Source organism: Lissotriton vulgaris, chromosome 3_2 (genome assembly GCF_964263255.1).
Source record: "Lissotriton vulgaris chromosome 3_2, aLisVul1.2, whole genome shotgun sequence".
NCBI classification, from domain to species: Eukaryota; Metazoa; Chordata; class Amphibia; order Caudata; family Salamandridae; genus Lissotriton; species Lissotriton vulgaris.
Genome location: NC_141690.1, coordinates 195404159 through 195427916, shown reverse-complemented (window position 1 = coordinate 195427916; position 23758 = coordinate 195404159). Strand labels below are relative to the sequence as shown.

The 23758-nt window shown below is 43.9% G+C and overlaps 1 protein-coding gene across 1 annotated transcript in view; it reads right to left on the bottom strand.

The window, feature by feature from the left end:
* The window catches only part of LOC147725517 (uncharacterized), a 575714-nt gene that overhangs the window by 193848 nt on the left and 358108 nt on the right, over positions 1–23758 (bottom strand). The gene's annotated exons all lie outside the window — the stretch shown is intronic.

Genomic DNA, 23758 nt, shown 5'->3' with positions numbered 1-23758 from the left:
TTTTAAACTACAAAAAGGCATAATCATTGGACCTTATCCGTAAAACTTAAAGCTTATCCAGCCAAGAGATACATGGAGACCAAAACTGTTTTTTTCTCTTCCAATTTGTACTATCTAGTTTCAATGTATACTTAATTGAGTTAATCCAATCCAGATAAATTGGTGCGGTATCTTTTATCCATAATTTGCAAATTTCCCTTCGCGCTAATATAATTAAATAAAACAGCAATTTATTTGTCTCTCTTGAAAGGGATTCAAAATTCAAAGTAATACCAAAAAATACAAGTAAAGCACGGACCTGTATATTTAATTCCAATATACTTTCCATACCTTCAGATACCGCACACCAATACTTATGGAAGGCAGGACATGTTAAAAACATATGGAGATCGTCTGCTTTTTCCATCTTACATTTAGGACAACTGGGTACAACCTCCTTCGCGAATTTAGCAAGTTTAGCGGGAGACCAATATACTCTGTGAAGACAGAAAAAATGATTGCGCTTTAAATTGGCGGGAGAAACTGTGGTGTGTAGTATGTCAAAAGATACTTGCCATAACTTCTCCAGCTCGACGTCCTGAATATGTTCTCCCCATAAGTGCGATGGTAGAGTGAAATCTCCGTCTTCTGCTTCCAAAATGGCCCAGTACAAAGTTGCTGTCTTTATCTTCCCTCTGGTTCCTTGAAGTATATCCTCAACCGAGCTTCGCGTTCCTACTTGCATCCCTATCGCCTGGGTCCAGCTTTTTATTTGAAGATATTTGTACTTAGATAAACTGTAATTGGTGATGTGAGAGATCTCTTCCCAAGATTACAGTTCACCTTCCATTGTTAGCTGAGACCAGTAATTGATGGCCGCTTCCCTTAAAGGCTTAAAGGCTTCACAAGACTATCCTTGGCCCATTCCGGGGATCCAGGGGACTCCCAAATAGGAGCCATGGCGGTATAGTATGTGAGTTTCAAGGCCTTCCTTAATCTTGCCCAAGTAAACACCATATCCCTAAAAGTTTTCAGTTGAACCTTTTTAAAAAAGCAGGATCCCCATATTTATAAAGAAAACCCTGGAAACTTACATAAATCCCTATCAACATTTCATTGAACATTGTTCCAGTTTCTGATCTATCTGGACACTTGAAAAGTAAAATTCCTGCTTTCAGTAATAAGGTCCATGCATACATTTTCACATCCGGGGCGCACAAACCACCTTTACTCTTTTTCCTGGTCAATTTCTTCCACGAGACCCTGATACCCTTTGAGGCCCATACAAAGGAGTTAAATTTAGCTTGAATAAGCTTGAGCTTGTCTTCTTTAAAAGCTAACGGAATATTCTGAAATAAAAAAAATCAGCTTCGGGAGCAGCATCATCTTTATAATATTCACCCTACCGATAAGTGTGAGGGGAAGAAGGGACCATCCCTTTAGCAACTCATTTATTTCCTTTGCTGCCTTATCTAAATTCCTATCAGATATTTTTTCAATGTCCTGGGTGATTTGTACACCTAAATATCTTATCTCCTGTTTCACTATAGGAAGCTGAACTTCAACATTCCACTGCATGCATTCCGTTTTAGACTGGTTTATCTGATATCCGGACAGTTGACCAAACTGGGTCACAGCAGTATATATTGCCGGGATCTGCAAGCCATGTCTCTTGTAGTGCCACTACGTCGAAGGTTCTAATGTAAGCCATAAACTCGGAGTCAGATATTTTAGAGGCTAGGCCGTTGATGTTCCACGAGCATATTCGTAATAGGTCATGATTGCACTCACTTGACTTAGGGCCGTTTTGTCATTTGTTGTTGTTTAATGTTCTGGCTATCCATCTTAAGTCAGACAATCCAGTTGGTAATGTTTTTTCATCTCCGATCTGTCGAGTAATGCCGGTATGTTGGTCATTGCTTGTTCCACCTGGCCCTGCCGCTCCTCTGAGAACAGAAGTTCTGGGGCTTTTTACGATGACCTGATCTACCACATTTTCCACCGGAATTAATATTAATATTTCCGGATATCTTGGCTTTGTGTATGGGTTTTATTGTTATCCCCCAATTTTTGAAGGTCTCGGCTTCGGCTTGTATTTTCTGAGAGATTGCTATAGTTGTCCAAGTTACTTTTGTTTTTTCTCTGCCTGTACCATCATCGTCTATAAATTCGATAGATACCAGGTCAGAGCTTTTCACTTCTACCAGAAAGGGGATATGAGATAGCAACCGTAGGATGTTTCCTCTGTTGAGTGTGTCGTGCCTTCCTTGCGAGATGTAATCCGGGTTGAACCATGTGGCACCTGTTACATTTCTTTGTTCATTTATGATCCCACTCTCCATATTAGATTGGCTTGATGGCATATGCTCTGCTGATCGTGTTACAGTTGGTTTGGCCTGGTTAGTATTGACTACAGTGTCTCTTGTTTCTCAGCCAGATAAATGCTGATTTGGCGCAGGCAGCTTAGCCGGTTGGTAGTTCTCTCCGGGCCAAGGGGGGTTGCACGTGAAGTCCGCAGTCATTGTGGTTGCTGGTTCTTCTTCTATCTGACCCACCCATAGGTGTGCTGACGGGGTAGCTCGAATAATTGTGGATAGTTGACTATCTGTCAACCCTTTGCCCTTACTTAGGTATTTTGGTTCCGGATTATTCCCAGGCCTTTTGCCCTGATTATGTTCTTGCTTTATGATTTGAGGAAAATTAGTACCAAACATCCTGCTGCTTTTTGGCGGCCGTTTCAAATCGGATTCAAAAGTTACTTTGCTGGCCCCACAGAGTTGGAGGCGTGAGTCTTGTGATCAGCCTTCAGAGTCTTCATGTGTAATATGTCCGAGTGTTTCCAAGTTCTTTGTATTTTGCTCCTTCCCGTCGGTGGTTTGAGTTGGTGCTGTTACCTCGGCAGGAGTCTCTGATGTGCTAGTGCCTCCCTCAGGTTGGACTATGCTTTGTTCTGTGGCAAGGATGTTCCCAAAGAGATGCATAAAGCCTTCGCGGTTCGAGTGTGTTTTAGGTTTCCTGCCTTTGTGTTTTTTTGCTCATCTTTGTTTAGCGTTCATTTTTGTGTCTGCTTTATCTTCTTCCAAGATTTCAGAAAGTGGAGGGTATGGTGTTCCAGATTCGCTGGCCACTATGCTTTTGGATAAGTAGGATAAGGGGGCTCCTGTTTTGGAGTTTCCTTGTTTGTTAGTTCCCCGCAATTCCTTCTTCCTTAAGATATCTGTTTCTTCTTCGAAGATGCCGTTGCAGGGATTGATTTGTTGGCACTGACCAGACCTTTTAAGCTGTGTGCACAGGTTGCTCAGTATTGTTGGGAGTGTTGACAGTTTGTCGATGATTGGGCCGCATCCACATCCACCTCTATTGGTCCTAATTGCGTCTTGCGACTGATCCAGCTTGTTTTGAAGAAGCGTGTTTAGCGTGCCCAGCTTCCCGTCAATGGCGACCAAAAATACAGCCAGTGTGTCCAGTAGCGTTAATAGAGTGTCCATTTTATCCGATTGATAGTTGAGGGCTTCTACCACGAGTTGTATTGTTTTAAGCAGGCTGGGCCAAGCACTTTTGTGCTTTGTGTGTTTTGGGGTTTCTGATTGATTTCCTGGAGTTATGAATCGTTTTTGAGCCCTCTCTGACGCCCCTGCACCCTCCGCCGGTTGTTCCTGTGAGCCATCACTTATCATAATCGGTATATTAGCACTTATCTCGCTTCTGCTCTTGTCTTTTGAATATGCAGCAAGGATATCTTCCCACTCTTCCTTTCCCAGGTATGAGGATATTTCTATCACCTCTGACGGGGAAGTTGGTGGCCTGTCTGCATTGACTATGTCCCTCCCAGGCCTTGATGTTCTGTTATAGTCAATCCCTTGTGCAATATGAGATGTAACTAGGGCTCCCAGGGATGAGTCATTCACTTTCCGGCGCTCCTTTTCGGCACTTGCGTTTGCCTCCTTGAGGTCACTGAGGTGCTTTGTTGCCCCTTGGCTTTCCGGTTCGCAGTTCATTGATGCGTTGGTTTTGCTGCGCGTGTCGATACGCGTGCTGATTATATTTTCCTCACAAGGTATGTCATCAGCAGTATTGCCGAGGTCTGTATGGCTCCTGTAAAGTTTGTCTACAGACAGGTTTTTTTGCGTCGTTTGTCCTGTGTACTTGAATTAGGTTTGTTTCTAAGACAATTTTTCTTCAGAGCTTTTTCCCAGTGGTTGTAAAGTCCTGAGTTATCCAGCTTTTATCTCGCTGAGGGGTTGATGTCACTTGTGGTGAACTTCTGGCTGTAGGGCTAGGGCTTCCCTTACTGTTGTTGTCAGTCAATGTGCCAATATACTGTACAGGCTGTGGGGGCTGGGATGGTTCAATGGGTTGCTGTAGGCCTGAAGATTCATTAATGTTTGAGAGTAAGGTATCCCCCGCGTTTTTTAAGAAGCAGAACTTTGTATAGATATTTGGCTGAAACATAGTGTGGCAGGTTTTTGATTTACTGCTCTTTTCTGCTTTTGTTGTTTGCTCGCTTCTTGAGCTGTTAGAATCTGATTTATCAGTTGTTATATCGATTAATGAGCAGTCGCTCTGTGTTGTCTGCCTGGTTTTAGTCGGTGGTTCCTCCCTAGTCCCATCGAATGCCTTCGGCGTTTGTTTGCGTTTTTTTGTACCTTCTTTGCTCATAGAGCATCCACGGACGCGCCCTGATCTCACGCTGCTTGGACAACCTTCTGGCGGACAAAATAGCGACCAACAAACAGCAGACAGCAGACAGTGGCAGAAGAGCAGTAGACGGCCTTGGTGGTCCAGTCGGCGCAGCTTCCAGCTACACCTCCGGAGCACCGCCTGGGCTCCTTGCTCAGCTGAGTTCGCCTGAGCTTGGTAAAAGGCAGGCTAGTGATGCAGGCAGGTACTCAGGGACCTGCGTAACTAGAGGGATCCTTAGGGCTCGTTGATGCTCCTTCCCCCTGCCGGATCCGCGCTTCGCTGCCCCCCTCAACAAGATCACTGCGGCTTACCTCCCAGTCTGTCTGCAGCCACATAGGAGTCGCAGAAGGGCCGCCTCCTACCTCCCACCTCGTTAACCCTCAGCCAGCAGCTTGCAAGTATCCGGTTTTGCCAGGTGCCTGGTGCTTGTTACCCAGTAGTAGGTCTTTGCGTGCCTTGCTTTGCCTGTTTTGCCTGTGCCTGTGCACAGCCCAGATTGCAAGCGTTCAAGTGCGCAGGAATGTTCAGGGGTTTTCAGGAGCATTCAGGGCTCTCGCTGCGGCTCCCTCTGCGGCTCCCAGCGGCTCTCAGCGGCTCCCCGCGACTCCCAGCGGCGGGCTTCAACAAAGCGGACAAACGCTCGAGCGCTCGCAGCCTTCAGGTCATGCGGATCGTTCAGTTCGTTCGAGGCGCTCAGGATCGCTCAAGATCACTCAGGGCGTTCCGAGGTTTGCGGCTCCCTGCGGCGCCCCTCCACGGCTTTCAGCAGCGGCTCCCAGTAGCGCCGGTCTCCAGCGGCAGCGTTGGCGCGAAGCCCCTCCCTCGCTCACTCACACGGACAGCTGACCAAAATTACGTCTGCCTGCTCTTTCAAGGACCAGGGGATAGAAACAATGATGTGGCCCCGGGGTGCCCACCAGCGTGCACAGCACTAGTCGAGTCACAGCCACTCAGTAAGTCCTGGGTGAGGCCCAGACCACAACCACCAGGCCACCCGCCCGGTTCCTTTTCGTGAATGCAGGTCTTTTGTTGCCCCACAAATGTGCGCAAAGTGCCGATGTGCGCCAAAAACTATTTCACCCAGGTCAGAATTCCTCCTTGCGGGTCAGCTCCCAGCCACACACCACTATACTGTTCAAAGGGGTCTGTTGAAGGTTTGGGCGATATCGGGTGAGCCCAGTAAGTGAGGCCAACAACCCAGGAGGCACAAGACTCCAACTGCGATCTCTATGCTGGGCCCCAAACAACTGCTCCTCGCCTAAGGCTACAGTTCATGGGGGAGGCAGGGAACAACTACACTTCTCAGGCTCCAGTGTTGCAGCAGGGCAGGTGTAAGTCCCCACGGACCCCCAATCTTCTCTTAGGGTCTACCCCATCCTGACCGACTGGGAGGGTCCTCAGGCCCATAGTCTGGGGCGCAACACCGCGGGGGCAGCAAGGGTCTTCTGCGCTCTCCTGAAGGAACAATCCAGTCTTCAGTCTCTGCCGGTCCCACTCAGGCAGTTCCTTGTCCGGCCACCAATCAAGGGAGAGTATTCGATCGGCCTCAGGACGCTTCCCAGCCATAACCTATAGCATCCGGTCACGGACCCGGGATCACACTGCACCACTTCCGCCAGGAGCCCTGCAGTGGCCACTGCTCACATCTGCTCACCCACCCACCACGGGCCAACAAAGTCGCAAGTAGGCCCCAGTTGCCATCTTAGGGGACTAGACTGCTAGTGTTTCGCAGGGTGACCAGTCATCACTTCCAAAATGGCTCCTTCCACCCTGGTATACAGCTCCCGGGGACACTGCCACTAGTAGCTGTTGGTATGGCCAGAAGCATCCCCAGACAGCAGATGGCAGGATATCATGTGGTATTTTGCTGGGTTAGGGAGCACTCCTTTCAACCTGTTTTTCCTGTTATTCACAATGGTGCTACCGTTACAGGGTTTGTCAGTCCCTTGTAAGTAATAGCTTGTTTATGTTGGGTATGTTGGCCCAACGAACTGTGCACTGTTCACTTGGTGCTATGCACCTAAACTTATTTCATTTGTTCAACAAAGAATGAACCTTATATAATTTCAGTTTCTTCTTTTTATTTTAACTTCTTTTATCTCTTTATCATGTGTGTGTTTTACCACATAATATTATTAGCAATTGTTCATATTCCATACATAATCAAAATAACAGCCAAAATAACATTAACATTTCTATTCGTGTTATAATTTACAGTGCCATATAATATACATTTTTTGAAAGAGCCCAATGCATTTCGGCACTACCAAAGTGCCTTCATCAGGGGCGAACATGTAAAAAATAAACAAAGTAACCATGTAATTACAATTCTTGGGTGCCCATGTGTGTTGTTGAATATGTGCTGTGATTGTTGGCATACCTTAGTACGTTGTACTCAATGCTCTAACCTGTGTAGACAAAAATGTGGTATTTATGAAAACCTGCTGTCCAACTTATTACAAACAATTGATCCATGCCAATATGAAATCCATCTAATTGAAATCCAAACAATCAGCTTACCGCTAATGTTGTAGCTTCTAAAAACTCCCTAAGTAATAAACAAGAAACAAATTCAGTGTCCTGCTCGCTGCTACTACTTAACTGCAAGCGCCTCAAAAGCTCGTAAAATGTGCATACCTGATTGTCCAGCACTATGACGTTCTGTAAAACAAAACAAACAAAACCGCATATCCGATATTAAAACTCCAACCTTATGATCAGCAGCTAATCAGGACTTGTCATCTTTGGTTGTGCGCTCCCACATACCTGTGAAATCCAACTGTCGTGCTCTCTCTATGAAACAATTAGAATATCTGACGCGAAGACAACTAAACCAAAGGATGCATGCGTCAACGCTGATCCAATACCACAAAGCCAAGAGAATACCAAGGGGACTACGTTTATCAATCAAACCAATGCTTTTCCGCTTCAATCTGAACGCAAAGTTCATGGAAAAATGGTATAGCATTTTGAATAAGTGCTCATTAGACCTTATATTGCTCATCATCGAAGAATTGGCAAAGACGATCCGGGAATTAGAGGAGGAAATCTTTAATCTAAAAGCAGAATTAGAGATGAGACTGGAGGCGGATACTTGGAGAATCAACTTAGAAGGAATCAATCAGAAACTGGATACGTATGAAAAGGAATTACAAGAGGGCAAACTGCGCAAGTATAAACGGGACACCATAGATTACAAGCTAAATGAAGTTTATACTTGGGCCGACATCTATGCCCGACGACAATTTGTCCCCAAAAAAACCACATTAACAACACACTCATCTGAAGAGAGCATTGTTACGGATAAAGAAACATCAATACGGAGGGGTCCGGTCCGGGTCTCCACAGAAGGAGCATCAGTTACACTGGAAATAGCGGAACAATCCACAAGCAGTGACAGCGCACCTTTTTTGTCACAGGTACCACATCAAGATCGACCGCCCACGCAGCAGTTAACATCAGCAAACGTAAAACCAGGAGAGGAAGAGGCGGGAAAGGCCTTACGGAGCGGACGGAAAGTGATCTGATAATCAATATATCATCGATGGAGCTTAACAATCAACAAATTCCAGTGCTTAACAAAGGACTCACATATGTACCCACCACACAAACTAACGAAATGGAAACGGAGGGAGCTTTTTTCAGATTTATGAGGACACTCAGGCTACGACATTATTTTACTAACGTAATGGAACCACTTGAACTGACGGATACAACTTCTACAGGCCAATTAGAGAAATTTAAACCAAAAAGTGTGTTTCAACCTCCTATCACACACAAGATGTTAGACACTTTCGAAGTAATGGTTAAAAAGTACTTGCAAAAATTGGACTATAACAAACCTAAGCACAGCAACATGACAAAAAAAGAACGAATCACTTTGCAGAACTTATCCAACAACAGAGAAATAATGATTCAACCAGCAGATAAAGGGGGAGCCCTAGTGGTGATGGATGCGCAGTTCTAGGATTCCAAAGTTGATCAACATGTTTCTGACCAAGGCACATACTTACGTTTGCCATCTGATCCTATCATCAAACTACAAAAAATGTTAGATGATATACTACAAGCAGCAGAAGACAACCATTGGATTGACCAAAGAGTGAGAGCGTATTTGACAACTAAGTATCCCAGAACACCGAGGTTATACATGATTCCTAAAGTGCATAAACATCTCACTAACCCACCTTTCAGACCAATTGTGTCGCAGTGTGGATCATTATTTGATCCCCTCGGCCGATTCCTTGATCACTTTTTACAACAATTCGTACAGAACTGGGGTTCATACGTACGTGACACCACGGATTTTCTGAATAAACTAACATGGACAGAACAGGGCTTTCAGCCAGAGTGGATCTTATGCACCATAGACGTAGTGGCTCTTTATACGTCGATCCCACATGAAGCGGGACTTGAATCAATTGAATGGGCCCTATTGAAAATGGGAGAACTGGCAACACACAAGGTATTCTTGTTACAACTATTAAAGTTCTGTTTACATAACAGTTATTTCTTGTGGAAAGAACATCACTATGCCCAGTTGACTGGTACGTCTATGGGATTTGCGGGAGCGCCGGCCTATGCTAATATATTCATGGCCCAGTTCGAAGCTGAGAACATCATGAGCAAAGTGGATTGGAAACATGTGAAAATGTACTGTCGTTTTATTGACGACATTTTTTTGATTTGGGACAGCACTAAGGAACACTTTGAATTCATCACCTGAATTAATGATTCCATCAATCCGAGGATTAAATTCACACACAAGATAGATTCACAGACAATAGATTTTTTGGATGTCAGAATTGTCAAGGATGCATCAGGCTTTTCAACTCAATTGTACACAAAACCGACGGATAAGAATAATGCTTTGGGATATACTAGCTTCCACCCCAGGAGCTTGATCAAAAATCTACCAAAATCCCAAATTATAAGAATCAAAAGAATATGTTCAGACAACCAGGTATCCATAAGTACAATCCAGCAACATGCCACCAAATACGAAGCCAGAGGATACCCTCGTAAAGAACTTGAGGATAGCATGGCAAAAGTGATGGAATTAGACAGAACAGATCTATTGAAACCTAAAGAGAGAACCACTAAAGAAAAAATAGTTTTTGTAACAAAGTATACCACCCAATCAAAAGAGATCAAAAGGATAATTAACACCAGGTGGGAACTTTTAATGAATGAACCAGACTTCAAAGGATTATTCAGGGACTTACCGGTGCATGCATATACCAGGGGGCAAAACTTGCGGGAAAGATTGAAGCAGAAACCATCAACACCCCCAACAGTACCCTACAAAGGAATGAGTAAATGTTTGAATTGCACGAATTGCAATAATGTGACAACAGGCAACACCATCACCCATCCTACTACAGGAAAAGTCATAAATCTGAGACATAACAGTGACTGCAATACAGCAAACGTAGTATATGGCATAAAATGTCCATGCGGTAAACTTTATGTAGGCAAGACGGAACGCAAAAACAAAGGTTCGAATCACAGAACATAAGAGCAGAATTCGTAACTTGAACATGACATCACCTTTAGCAGCTCATTGGAAGGACAATTCGCATACTATCTCTCAACTACGATTCACCATTATAGAACAGGTACAAATGAAGCAAGGAATCAACAACCAGCAAAGACTATTGCAGAGAGAATTATTTTGGATCAAATACCTGCAAACGTTAATTCCAACTCGCCTTAATGATAAATACGACTTATCGTGCTACTTATAAGTATAAAACGAAGAATAATACTAAGGGCAGAACAACAAGGCACCTCCTTAATCACAAAGAGCTAAATAATAACTAAAAAATATATAATACTGAGATCAGCAATTCACCACACCCCTATGGTGAAGTAACAACAATCTAGTTACAGTAGGTTCTCCAACACATTAACGAGACAAGATGGTATAATTAAGGCCTTAGGCAATTGGAAAATTGCATATAAATCAAGCAGTACATACTTAATACACCCGATTAAAATGCGTGATAGCAATAAATCAAGGGATAATTATATAACTAAAATTTAAAGCATTGCACCTAATCAGAGGTGAAAATTGTGATCATAAAGAAACTATCAGTTAAGTATGTTGATAAGAAGTTGTACTATTTTGTTCCTGCTTAAGATATGAGACAACATAACGCAATGGGTCGAATTATAATCTTCAACTTAGATTACTTATGTTTTGTCTGTATACCATAAAACAATAGAGTATCAACACTCAGATCAGACACTACACATAGATGTCAAACAGCGGTTTTGAACATGAGTTTTGGTTGATGGGGATGGAGATTCTGGATGAGATAGCCGTTCAAAGATGGCGCCCAAAAAGTTTCGGTTAGGGGTAGAGGAGTCCGTCCTTAGTGTTAGTGACTTTAGCCGACCCGCGGGAGAATTCATTTGAGAAGCGGTAACGCTGGTAGCGGTTGAAACACTTACGGGAGTAACAGCAGGCTAGAGTAAGACGGCGTGGAAGTTTTGTGATCAAGGTAAGCTGGTATTCCAGTATTGCAGGGAGACATACATTACTGAGCCGGTGATTGGCAGTAAGGAGAGATATTGAGAGTGGTTTTTTGTTTTTGTGTATCCTTCATAGAGAGAGCACAACAGTTGGATTTCACAGGTATGACAAGTCCTGATTAGCTGATCATAAGGTTGGAGTTTTAATATCGGATATGCGGTTTTGTTTGTTTTGTTTTACAGAACGTCATAGTGCTGGACAATCAGGTATGCACATTTTACGAGCTTTTGAGGCACTTGCAGTTAAGTAGTAGCAGCGAGCAGGACACTGAATTTGTTTCTTGTTTATTACTTAGGGAGTTTTTAGAAGCTACAACATTAGCGGTATGCTGATTGTTTGGATTTCAATTAGATGGATTTCATATTGGCATGGATCAATTGTTTGTAATAAGTTGGACAGCAGGTTTTCATAAATACCACATTTTTGTCTACACAGGTTAGAGCATTGAGTACAACGTACTAAGGTATGCCAACAATCATAGCACATATTCAACAACACACATGGGCACCCAACAATTGTAATTACATGGTTACTTTGTTTATTTTTTACAGGTTCGCCCCTGATGAAGGCACTTTGGTAGTGTCGAAATGCATTGGGCTCTTTCAAAAAATGTATATTATATGGCACTGTAAATTATAACATGAATAGAAATGTTAATGTTATTTTGGCTGTTATTTTGATTATGTATGGAATATGAACAATTGCTAATAATATTATGTGGTAAAACACACACATGATAAAAAGAGATAAAAGAAGTTAAAATAAAATGAAGAAACTGAAGTTATATAAGGTTCATTCTTTGTTGAACAAATAAAATAAGTTTAGGTGCATAGCACCAAGTGAACAGTGCACGGTTCGTTGGGCCAACATACCCAACATAAACAGGATATTATGTGGGCCAGCACGGAGCGACAAGCTAATGCGTCTGTCATCTTCCCCTTGCAACCCACGCCCTCCTGATTTATTCATCAAGCTGGTTAATATCTGGGTCACTTGATTGCTGTTGGAACAATTTGCTTCAATCTCGAAAAGAGATGCACAAGGAAGTAAGGTCACAGCTAACTGAGCTATTTACCAAATATGATCCACCTTATTTAATTCAAGGAAATTCTAGCAAGTATTTTCATGTTTTTACACAGAGACAGCAAATTTGTTACCAGTTTGTCCTGTAAAGCATTAATTTCAAGAAAAAATCTCTAATGCATTTGCTTGATTTTTAAAACTGATCCAAGCATTTCAGTTTACTTGTTACATGTTATTTATCATACTTCATACCGAAGAATCATGGAATATGGTTGGGACAAATAGTTAATCAATTAACACGCTAAACGAAATGGCCATGTTGGGAGGGGTGAATACAATGTCAATGAATGTCATGATATGTGCTGGCTTGACAACAGCACTATCCCTAAATGCAATGTGAACGTATGTCAAAGTGTGTATCCACATGACCTCGACAATGCCAGTCAATGCAATGTCAGTGTATACCGGGACTTGTGCTTGCACAGCAGCATCGACATCAGCAATAATGATACCAATGCATGTCATAAGCCATGCTTGTACAATATTATTGTTGCCAATAAGACCAAAGTCAATGTACATTCAGACCAAAGCACACATACCTTTCATAACACTAGTAAGAACAATGTTAATGTGCGAGACGACAACTGAATGCACCGCGTTAGTAATGTCGATTGGATTCACCCTAGATGATCTCCCTATCAACCCAGAGTCAGAGATACGTGGTCAACCCATACTCATGTTGATCAAAGAATAGAACTAACAAATTCAGCAGATAAAACACAACATTCTAAAGTCCATACATTAACTTGGAAGGTGTGTGTGTAGGATTACAAACCTCAGGATTTAGTGGAATGGGACTACAATATCCTTTGTCTCTGGCATGATAGCCACTCAGAAAATGGTTACCATTTCACCCTTCTTTTCCTGTGGTTGAAGAAAGTGAAATAGGACAAATTATCTCTGATCATGTTCCTGTATCTTTACCTATTCAATAGGTATTGTAATTGGATGTTACATGTGTCATTAGGTCTTGCCTTCGTAACACGCATGTTTAACAATTATTCAAGGTTATCAGGGCAAGACTGCAGAACGATGCTCGCTCGATCAGCTCCCCGCCAGAGCCCACTTTGTCCATATCCTTAAACGTCTCTGGCTGCTTAACCAGAAATCTTGTGAGGGGCTACCTTGAAGATGTTACATCTCAGTGTTGCTGCGGGTATTAGTATGACTTATTTATCGGTGCTCAGTTTATCGAGTACAAAGTAGACAACGGTAGGGCGGAGCTAAGGTTTTTTTCCTTGTCACCATGGTGATAGGGAGGACAGTCCAAAGTATATTCCTCGTTAGTATGAGTGCAGAAACTAAGGGCAGAGTCTAGCCAAACCCCTAAGTTTTTTACCTCCGATACCGAAGTAGGCGTAACACCTAACTCAGGAGGCCACCACTCATCACTCCACATGTCACAATGTTTGCCAACAACCAATATCTCAGTCTTCTTAGCATTCAGCTGAAGACAGTTGGCTGTCATCCAGGGGCAAAGCACTTAAAGGCTTATTTATAAAAAAAAAAATCTCTACAGAGCAACAAGTCACCGCCCTGTGTGATAGGGAAAGGGCAGGAATCCGCCATATGTAACATTATACAGCACATACCTGTATTTTCCTAGCGCTGGCACACAATGTGCTTCTTAGGGCCAATGCAGGCACTCTCTGGTGAAAGGATGCCTTGTTGTAAGAATGATTGATTTTGCTCAGGAAGGGACACCTGCCTGCGCAAAAACAGTCCTTCATGGCATTTTCCTCATACTATGTGTGAACCAGCTTGCTGTTACGCGCACAAGGGCGTGGGACGTGCACAGTTGCCATCTGGCTGGTAATGGCTCAGTGCACGAGCGCAGAAGCCATCTGCCTCCCTTCCAACGTAATTACTGCTGCATGCGCAAATCCTCGCTATCGCAATCACTTTCTATTTCACCGCGGTCGCAATCACTTTCGCTTTCACGGCCGCGAGGCCATTACTTTTACAGATGTGAGGCCAATGCTTGTTTTAATGCATGCATCTCTGTTGCATTTAGTGTCCTTGGAGCTCCATGCTGTAGTGAAAGTGTAAGCCTTGGGTTGCTCCTTTCCCTCAATAAGGTTCGGTTCTCTCCGGCTATGCCACGCAGATTGTATCAGCAACTAGAAATTCTTTTGTGGTTTTGGGGCTTGAGTAGACCGTAGACCAGTCTTTAGGAGTTGAGACACCTCACAGTATGTGTCTGTGCTTGCTAGTCAGGGGCCACCGGTCCACGCATGAACCGAGAGATTGAGTGCTTTGAACCTGTTTCAGCATCAGCACAAATAAACATTGTAGCAAGAATCAATATCTACGAGAATCTTCTGTCTCATCCGAAGTGGTGAAATCTCAAAGCAGCATTATATATGAATCGTAATAGCATCTTGATCCTTGTGCTCTGCTCCACTTTGAGAGGTATAAGTGAGTAGTACATTGGTAACAGTTGTGTCCAGTACTTGAAGTTGTCTGCAACTGTATTGTCGAACTCTCCCTTAAAAGTCTTTCCTAGATATTTGAGATGGCTTGTTTTTATATAGCCACTATATAATAGATTTTACAGGAGTAAAGTGTTGTTTTGGAAGCAAAATGGAGTGTCATATGGTCATCGCTCAACAATAAGAAATGCACTTTAATCCTCAGCCAGGATGGAAATTATGTTTTACGTCACAAGGAAGAAAATACACAAAGAACCTCAATGGTTCATAGGCAAGCAGTCTAAAGCCTATGGAGAAACAATATGCAGCCTCACAGTTTCCAGTTGTTAGGAACTAAACAATTACTTAAATCTTAAGGACAGCATAATATGAAGTGAACAAAGCAGACTTACTGGAAAAGCTGTGACCAAGCCAGAAAATTGTTGGAGTGTAAACTTAAGACAGGTAATGTGCTTCAAGAAAATAAGGTTATACATCTGGTATTTGCAAAAGTATGAAAAATCAGCTCTATTTATATGAGCCAATTTCTTTATCATAAAATATCAGGCAATCAGAGGTCTGATTTTAGGGAAAACCAGAAAAGATGGGTTTCCCTTTTGGAATATATATTCAATTGTGTTTATTCATCTGCCGGTTTTCCAAAAGGTTAACACAAAATGTTAAATACTATCATCAATTCTTGTTCTATGGATAAATCATCAATCTTGATTCTATAGATACATTACTTATTTTGATACACCTCAATGCCACAAATGAGAGAAATAACTGTAGAGCTCAGATCTATTATTCTGCTCAGTGTTTACCTTATTATTCTTATGTTTATTGTTTATCTGAGATTAGAGAGTACTGTACTGAAGATTTCAATATCAACAGGATTTGATAAGGAAATATTGGCTACCTAGATATTCTTACTTTACTAGATCTCACATATGCACATATGTACGCATTGGTATTTACATTGCAACAACACAGCTGGGGGGAAAAAACCTTGTACATTAAATAGGGCACAGGAGCTGCATAAAATATGTGATTGTGTACCACATGCGTTGTTATATATTTGTATAGCGCACAACTCACTCAGGAGAGTCTCCTGGCGCTGAAGTAGGAGCTGTATAGGCCGAAGCCATGGTCGGGGCTAGGTGAAGAGTCAGCTCTTCAGTTGTTAGCGAAATTCGAGAACTGAGGAGGAGGCTCTGATATGCAGGAGCAGGTAGTTCCAGGCTTTGAGAACGAGGCAGGACAAGATACAACCACTGTGTTTAATTTTGGGAGTGCAGGGAGTGTGTGCGTGTACGAGTCCAACTGAGTGGAGGTGTCTGGTAGGTTTGTGGAAGTTTATGCAGTGGCTGATTTATGCGAAGCCAATGTTGTGTAATGCTTTGCATGTGTGAGTGAGGAGTTTGAATAGTGCTAGTTTGTGGATGTGGTGCTCTTTAAATTTCAGGGTGATTCCAGTGCAGAGTGAAAGGTCGAGGGTGAACCTGGCTGCTGAGTTTAATATGGTCTGGAGTCTTCTAGTCAGTTCAATGTTGATTCCAGCATAGAGTGGTTTTGCCACAGTCCAACTTACTGGTGCTGAAGTGAGTGACAGTTTTGCAATGGTTGGTGAGGAGCCATTTAAAGATCTTCCTGAGCATCTTGCAAGTGTGAAAGTAGGAGCCTAAGCTGCGTTCACTTGGCCGGTCATGGTTAGTTGGTTGTTGATTACTATTCAGAGGTTCTTTGTGTGGGTTGCAAGAAAGGATGTGGGTCAGAGCTCAGCAGGCTACCAGATGGATTCCCACAGCAGGTGTCTTTACCAAAAATTACTATTCCCATCTTGTCTGTGTTGACATTGAGAAAGTTGGTTTTCATCTATATTGGGACTTTGGTCACACAGGCAATGGTATTGATCTGGGTGTTTGGCGTCTTGTCGGAGAGGAAGAGTATTAGCTGGTTGTCATCAGCAATGGATATGATGTTGATTATGTGGGCGTGGATGATGCTGGCAAGTGGAGACATGTAGCTGTGGAACAGAGTGGCATTCCGCACATGAGGTTGACAGCATGCAATGGGAAGGGGCCAGGCTGACTGACTGGGTACACAGCCTGTCAGGAAAGAGCAAATCCAGTGAAGTGCAGGAGCCTGGATGTCAGCTTCCTGCAGTCGTTTGCTATGGATGGGGTGGGAGTCTGTATCGTAGGCTGCAGAAAGATCCAGTAGTACGAGGGCCACTCTATCATCTCTGTTCATGATCATCTGGATGTCACCCATGGCAGCAATAAGGGCAGCCTCTGTACAGGGGTTGGGCTTGAATCTAGACTGAGTGGTGGTGTTGGGCAGTGAGGTTAGTGGCTAGGAGTTTATCTTCGGGTCTGATGAGGATTTCTTGAGGTGGGGGCGAGTTTCCAGGTATCCGAATAGGTGGCTGTGATGCCTGAGCCACTTAGGATCAGGATGAAGACTACACTGATGGGGGTCCAGTCCTTGAAAATGTGGTGGGGTCAAGGGTCCGAGGGTGCTCCAGAGTGTGTGGACTGCATGGTTGTTGCAGTTCCTTGAGGGGTGATGGTGGGCCAGATCAGTCTGGTCTACTGGGTGCTGGAAGGGGGGGTAGGAGGGTTAAGAGAGTCAAAATGTCTGGTTGGGGCTCACAGTTGCAGAAGTACACTTTTTAAAAATATAAAACGTCCTTAGCTTTCACATATTTACAACTGCATTATTTTTACCTATTTACAATATGAAATAAAGGGGGCCATTTTACCCAAAAGACTGATTTCCAATCAAGAGCTGAAACCAGGATTAGAACCCAGAATCTTGGGCTCAAAAGTTCGTAGCTTACCCACACTAGTCAACATCCCCTTTCAGAAATAAAGTTGGTAATTCTGATATACCAATGGCTAAACGGCAAAAAAAGAATCATAGATAGGGATGATACATTTCATATACAATTTTTATTTTTCTGCTTCATGGATAGTTTTATTAAGCTAATCCAGCAGTGGTGACATGCATGACTTAAAAGTACCGAATATGCCCCTTTATGTCACCATTCCTTGGTAACTGAGAATCTATGGGCATTTGAACCCCTAATCTGAGGTATTTGTTTTTTTTACTTTTTGCATTTTTTGAAATTTATATTTTAAAGGAACCACCAAATGTATCCTTAACTCCCATTAAACACCAATTTGAAACACCTCTTTTTTCACATACAGCCAGACCAACAGATAGACGGATATAGGGTTATAAAGACTTAGGGCCATATGTAGATAAATTTACTTTACCGATTCCTAAATACCGAATTTTACCGAATCGGTATTCACGAATTCGGTAAATGAGATGTAGGAAAAAATTCGGTAACATTTACCGTATCGGAATTCACAAATTCGGTAAATGACATATAGGAAAAAATTCGGTAACATTTACTGTATCGGAAAAATTCGGAAAATGTGTACCAAATCGGTATTTACCGATTCGCTATTTACCAAATCGGAGATTAAAAAAACAAGCAATTGAGGATTCAACCAATCCTGTTCATCCACCCCACCCCACAACCAGGAAGTGGCCACACCCATGCAGGTGCAGACAATCAGAACCTTCTGGAGAGCTGGGAGCAACGGAGGAGAACTGCAGGATGGCATCCAATGAATCAGAGAGGGAAGGAGCAGAAAGAAAAAGGAAAATGAAGTTCAGTGCAAGTGAGCTACAGGTCCTTGTGGTGGAGGTGGTGAAACACCACACACAGCTTTTTGGCAAGCGTCCCTGCAGGTAGCAAAGGCTGTGAAAAGAAGATCTGGCTGGCAATCCAGGCAAAGGGGAATGCCATTGGGGTGAGCCCACGAGACATAGATGACCTCAAAAAATGGTGGTATGATCTTCGGATCATTACCAAGAAGAAGCTGGCTGCACAGAGGAAAGAGGCCAGTGTCACAAGGGGAGGAAGGAGCAGAGCACCTGCCCTCACTGACCTGGAGCAGCTGGTTGAGTCCACCCTGGAACCCGAGAGTGTGTCTGGAATCAGGGATGCAGACAGCTCAGCCAGAGCTGCCACAAAACAAGGTAAGAAGCATGCACAGCAATCCTCCCCCCCTTCCCTATCCCTATTCCCCAATGTGGCTGTGTGACTCACACTCCAGTACAGGTTTTAGTATACACCAGCAATGCATTATGGGAGATGTAGTCAGTGAAACACCCATCATGACAGTCATCACACTAAACAACAAGGCATGCCACACACATCAGCCAGAAGCAGAAGAGGACATTGAGATAGTGTGACAGGTTGTAATTTAATATTGAAATGCAGGGCTGCAGGACCACTGAGCTAATGTCCATATCTGTCCACAGAAGAGTAATCGAGCAGGACGGCGCAGGAGAAGGAGTGAAGGGCACCCCGTAAGGGAAGAACTGAGGATGCCAGCACAAGTGCAGGTCACAGCACTCAACCACCACCGGCACCAACACCACAGGCAGCTGCACCACCAGAGCCAGCATCAACACTGCTGATTGACTCACCACCACAGCAGGCCTCACAAGATCGGTCAGCCTCACCAGCAACAACATCACCTGTACTGGTAAGGCCCAGGAGGCATGCTGTTGCCACTCTCCATGTCATGGAGTCATCCTCTGAGGACATAAGGGGGGGTGATACACCAACTCGTCCACTGGAGGAAACAAATCCTGGGCTGCAGTCCACCTCCGAGGGTACGCACACAGGTGCGAGATGCTGCAGAGCCCGGGAGCACAGCACAAGTTGGCAGGGTGATGGGGCCTTCGGAGGACTGGAGGACAGTATGGTCAAGGTGCAGTGCCTGCAGGGGAAGGCGATACAGTCTGTTCAAAGAAAAATGCGGCACCTAAACCAGAATATGGTTAATATTGACAGGGCATCAGCTCTATGGGGGAGGGCATCAAGGAGATGGCAGAGGGCATGGGGGACATGTCCCAGTCTTTGATGGTACTTTGTGACAAACTGGACGAGGACAGGGCAATAAGGCGCAGGGAGAGGCAGTACATGGAGCAGCACACCAAGGCAGTGAACCGCCTGGCAACTGCCACTTCCCTGCTCTGCAGGCGCTCGGTGGCAATGCAGGAGGGGCTTGTGCACTACTGCACTGATGTCACCAGGGGGATGGGGAAGGTGACAACCGCACTGGAAGTGCTGCTGACCACCCAGTCAGCCAACGCTGTTGCACTAGGTGTGGGGGAGAGTGATGAGACCACCAGCAGAAGCAGCATTACCCCCCACCCCCCTGTACCAGAAACTCGGAGGAGCAGCAGGCGGCATGCTGCGGGCCCTGGCTCAGCAGACAGTGAGGAAGGCCAGCTGCAGGCATCCAGCACTGTTATGTGTGGGCGCAGACGTTAATGCTGCCCACACATTTTTGAAAATTTTTAGGGTGAAGTAACCCATGACTACCTATTAAGGTTGCCACCATTTGAATTGGCATGGTGAGCCGTTTGTTCTTTGTCGTAGTGCCCAGTTATTAAACTACGTCATGTACAGGCAAAGCCTGGCTGTGTCTCCTTACTTACTTAGAAATAGTTGCGTGTGATCTCTGCCCGTCTCTGTCTCCCATCTGTTGCTGGCGCCACTCCTGCTGTGTTGGGCTCAGGCTGTGCATCTTCATCATCATTATCCTCAATATCTGTTAATTCTACTGCCGTTCCTTTCCTAGTGGCAAGGTTGTGCAGCATTGCGCAAGTTGCAATTATTTACAGCAGATGAGGGGTGAGTACTGACGTGCGCCTCTGCTTTTGTGGAGGCAGCAGAACCTGCTTTTTAGAAGCCCAAAGGTGCACTCCATGACGTTGCGTGTAGATTTGTGTGCCACGCTGTAACGTCTCTCACTCGGGGTTGATGGGTTCAGGTAGGGAGTGCGGATGAATGAGCAGACGGCATATGCACGGTCGCCTATGTGGGAAAGAGCAAGCCATTACTCACATGCACAACACCACCTACATCTGCAATATCTATCTGGGTGTGTCACAGTGTTTTACCTAGCAGGTATCCTTCTCCGAATTCCCCCGCTGTCAGGCGTGTGTAGATCCCACTGTTCTGGAAGATGTATGAGTCGTGGGTGCTTCCTGTGAATTTGGCCACAATGTCTGTGATTATGTTGGCAGCATCACAGATTACCTGCACATCTATTGAGTGTGTGGACTTTCTGTTCCTGTAGATGTACTCAGTGGCTGCAGGTGGGCAGATTGGGATGTGTGTGCCATCAATGCAGCCGATCACATGTGGGAACTGTGCCATTTGGTAAAAGTCAGTCTTGGTCTTCACCGGTTCCGCATGTGTGGCAGGGAAGCTGATGTAATGATGCATTCTCTGCATCATGGGCTCAAGGAACTTCCTGAAGAAACAGGACAGGCATTTCTGGGACACCCCACCTATTGCAGCTATCACCCCTGGTAACTGCCAGTTGCAAGCAGGTGTGGGCTACAGAGCAACTGCACATGTGGTGGTATGGCATGCGCCCTTGGTGTTGGGTGCTCCAGGAGTGGGTGCAGGTCCTTTATCAAGTCCCGGATGGTGTGGGGGTGTAGCCTGTACCTTTCATGGATCTCTGCCTCAGTAAGTTGTAAGAGTGTGATCCACTGTCTGTCGACTTGCTCCTCTCGTCTTCAGTGCCTCTCTGCTGCTGCCTGTAGCTGTAGCCGCCTTGCTATCACATAGAAAGCCGCCATTCTGATCACACTGTTGCATTTTGTGGCCTGTTTTATGGCTTGCACCTGGTTACCACCTGCTTTCAATCCATCATAATTACCGACTCTTAAATACCGAATTTCATGAAATTCTGTATTTTCAAAGTTACTTACATCTCTATTCTCATTTTTACAGTTTCTTATTTGCCGATTCGGTAAATAAGGATTCGGTAATTTTGAATTCAGTAATGATGAATCGGTATTTGCCGATTCATATTTACTGAATCCTTAAATGTGGCCTCCTACATCTCAAATGGCTAAATACCGGTCGGTAACGGCAAATTTACCGAATTTCGGCCGTTACCGACCGGTATTTGGCTACCTACATATGGCCCTTAGGTTTTTACTGGGGCTAATATAACTTCACATGTGTTTAGAGTTCTAAATCTCATTTTAATGGTAGAAGATAATGCAAATATAAAATAAACATATTGTTCTTCTGCATGAATGTAATTTTAATGCTCTGGAACCAGTGATACCAAGTGGATGTTGGTCACGTTTTGCGAAGATTCTATAAATAAGCATCTTTAACCCTTTCGATGCTGATGACGAGCTCAGCTCGTCATCACCAACGGGTGTCGTGTGCTGATGACGAGCTGAGCTCGTCATAGTGCCACTAAAATGGCATTTTCCAGCACTGGGGGGGAAAACGCCCAGCAGCCATGTGGTTAAGGACTGAAATGGAATGTTGCAAGAAATATTACAAACCTTATTACAAGGTACAGTGTGTGGCCTATTGGCTGTTTGATTGTTCTGCACAGTGGAATCATGCAGCAGTCTATGGGATATACCATGCCTTTAAACGGCTGTCAAAACCTCTACTACTGAGAATAATATGCAAATGGTCTAATCATATAGTTAGAAAGACCAAATATTCAAAATATGTAGTTTAAAAAAATATGGCTTTGAAATTTTGTTTGCCAAAAAACGTAATTGAAAATGTTAAAATATTTATAGTATTTTAATTGTGGTCAGGGAGATGGGCAGGGTTAGGGTGAAATCTAGGGTTTAGAATTAGTTAATGTTAGCGTAAGGATTAGCTTTACGGTGAGTGTTGGAATAAAGCGACGGTTGGTTTCGTTTGTGGATTATGTGGCGTGAATTCACGGTTGCTTCTTGTCAACTCGGAGTCTGGAACCAGAAGCAGGAGGCGTACCGGTTTACAAGAAGCAACCATGAATACACGCCAGGGAGATGTGATACATGTGTTGCAGACATCACACAAATCCCCACAAGGTGGGTTGCCGGTAGGAGCATTGAGGGCAACCACCTAGCTCATGAAGGAATACTAGTGTGGAGAAGACTGACCCGAGCCCTGACGAAATTGTTCATTGGGGAATCGAAGTGCCCTTGCTGCACAATACGGATCTTACAACTACCGAGCGATAAAGGTGGGTGGTCGCTTCCAAGTTTAAATTATAATTTTTGGTCAGCTATCTCGGAGCGTATGTCTAGTAGAGATTTGAAATAAGTCCTGGCACTTGCAGTCTCTGTATTTTGGAGTTGACCAAAGGGTACGGTTTTACGATGCTTCTTATTTCAAGCGTATTCGGTTTTAGACTCTCCTGGTGTTTTACTAGATGTGGCAAAGTTTAAGGGCTAAACATTCAATTGCCCTCTCACTCATTATACGCCTTTATTGTTTAACCCAGAGTTTATCTCTTTGTCTAATGATTTGCATATGGTAGACTGGTCTAGGTCGCTCCTGCAATCGGTAGGTCAGCTGTTCATAGGACATCAGGTCTTATCCTTTTCGGATTTAGTTACATGATTTGAGGTTCAGAGCACAGGTTTTTTTTTTGTTTTTTTTTAAGTATATACAAATTTCAAATTTCTTTAACAAGGAAGTTAAAGACTCAGGGCTGCTGAATTTGTGCACAGAACCCATGGAATAGAGACGAGTAGTCAATTTTATAAATTACTACATTTGGTCCAATGCGATAATATATCCATCTAAACCTCCAAATGGACTTGTAAACTATCACTACAAATGGCTGCTGATGTTATTAGGGAGTCAATCCAGTTGAGTAATATATTTGTGAAGTCTCCAGGCCGAAAATACATTGTTTTAGGATTCTTAAAGATACATATTACACTCTGAACCGATTATTTAACTGGGAATGTCAGACTAGTTTGGAACGCTTGCGGTGGGGTAAGGTGAGAACTGACAGTGTGCATATTTGCTACTCGTGTGGCACATCGCATAAATATTAGCAGGGGTTCTGTGAGGAGATTTCTAGGGTTATTTCAAGGCGTACTTATCCGTCCGCTCAGCTGATCATTTTTGGTACATCGCATGAAGTCCCCTTGCATTTGAAAGGTATTGTTTTTTTATTATTCTAATGGCTAGGATTCTGCTTGC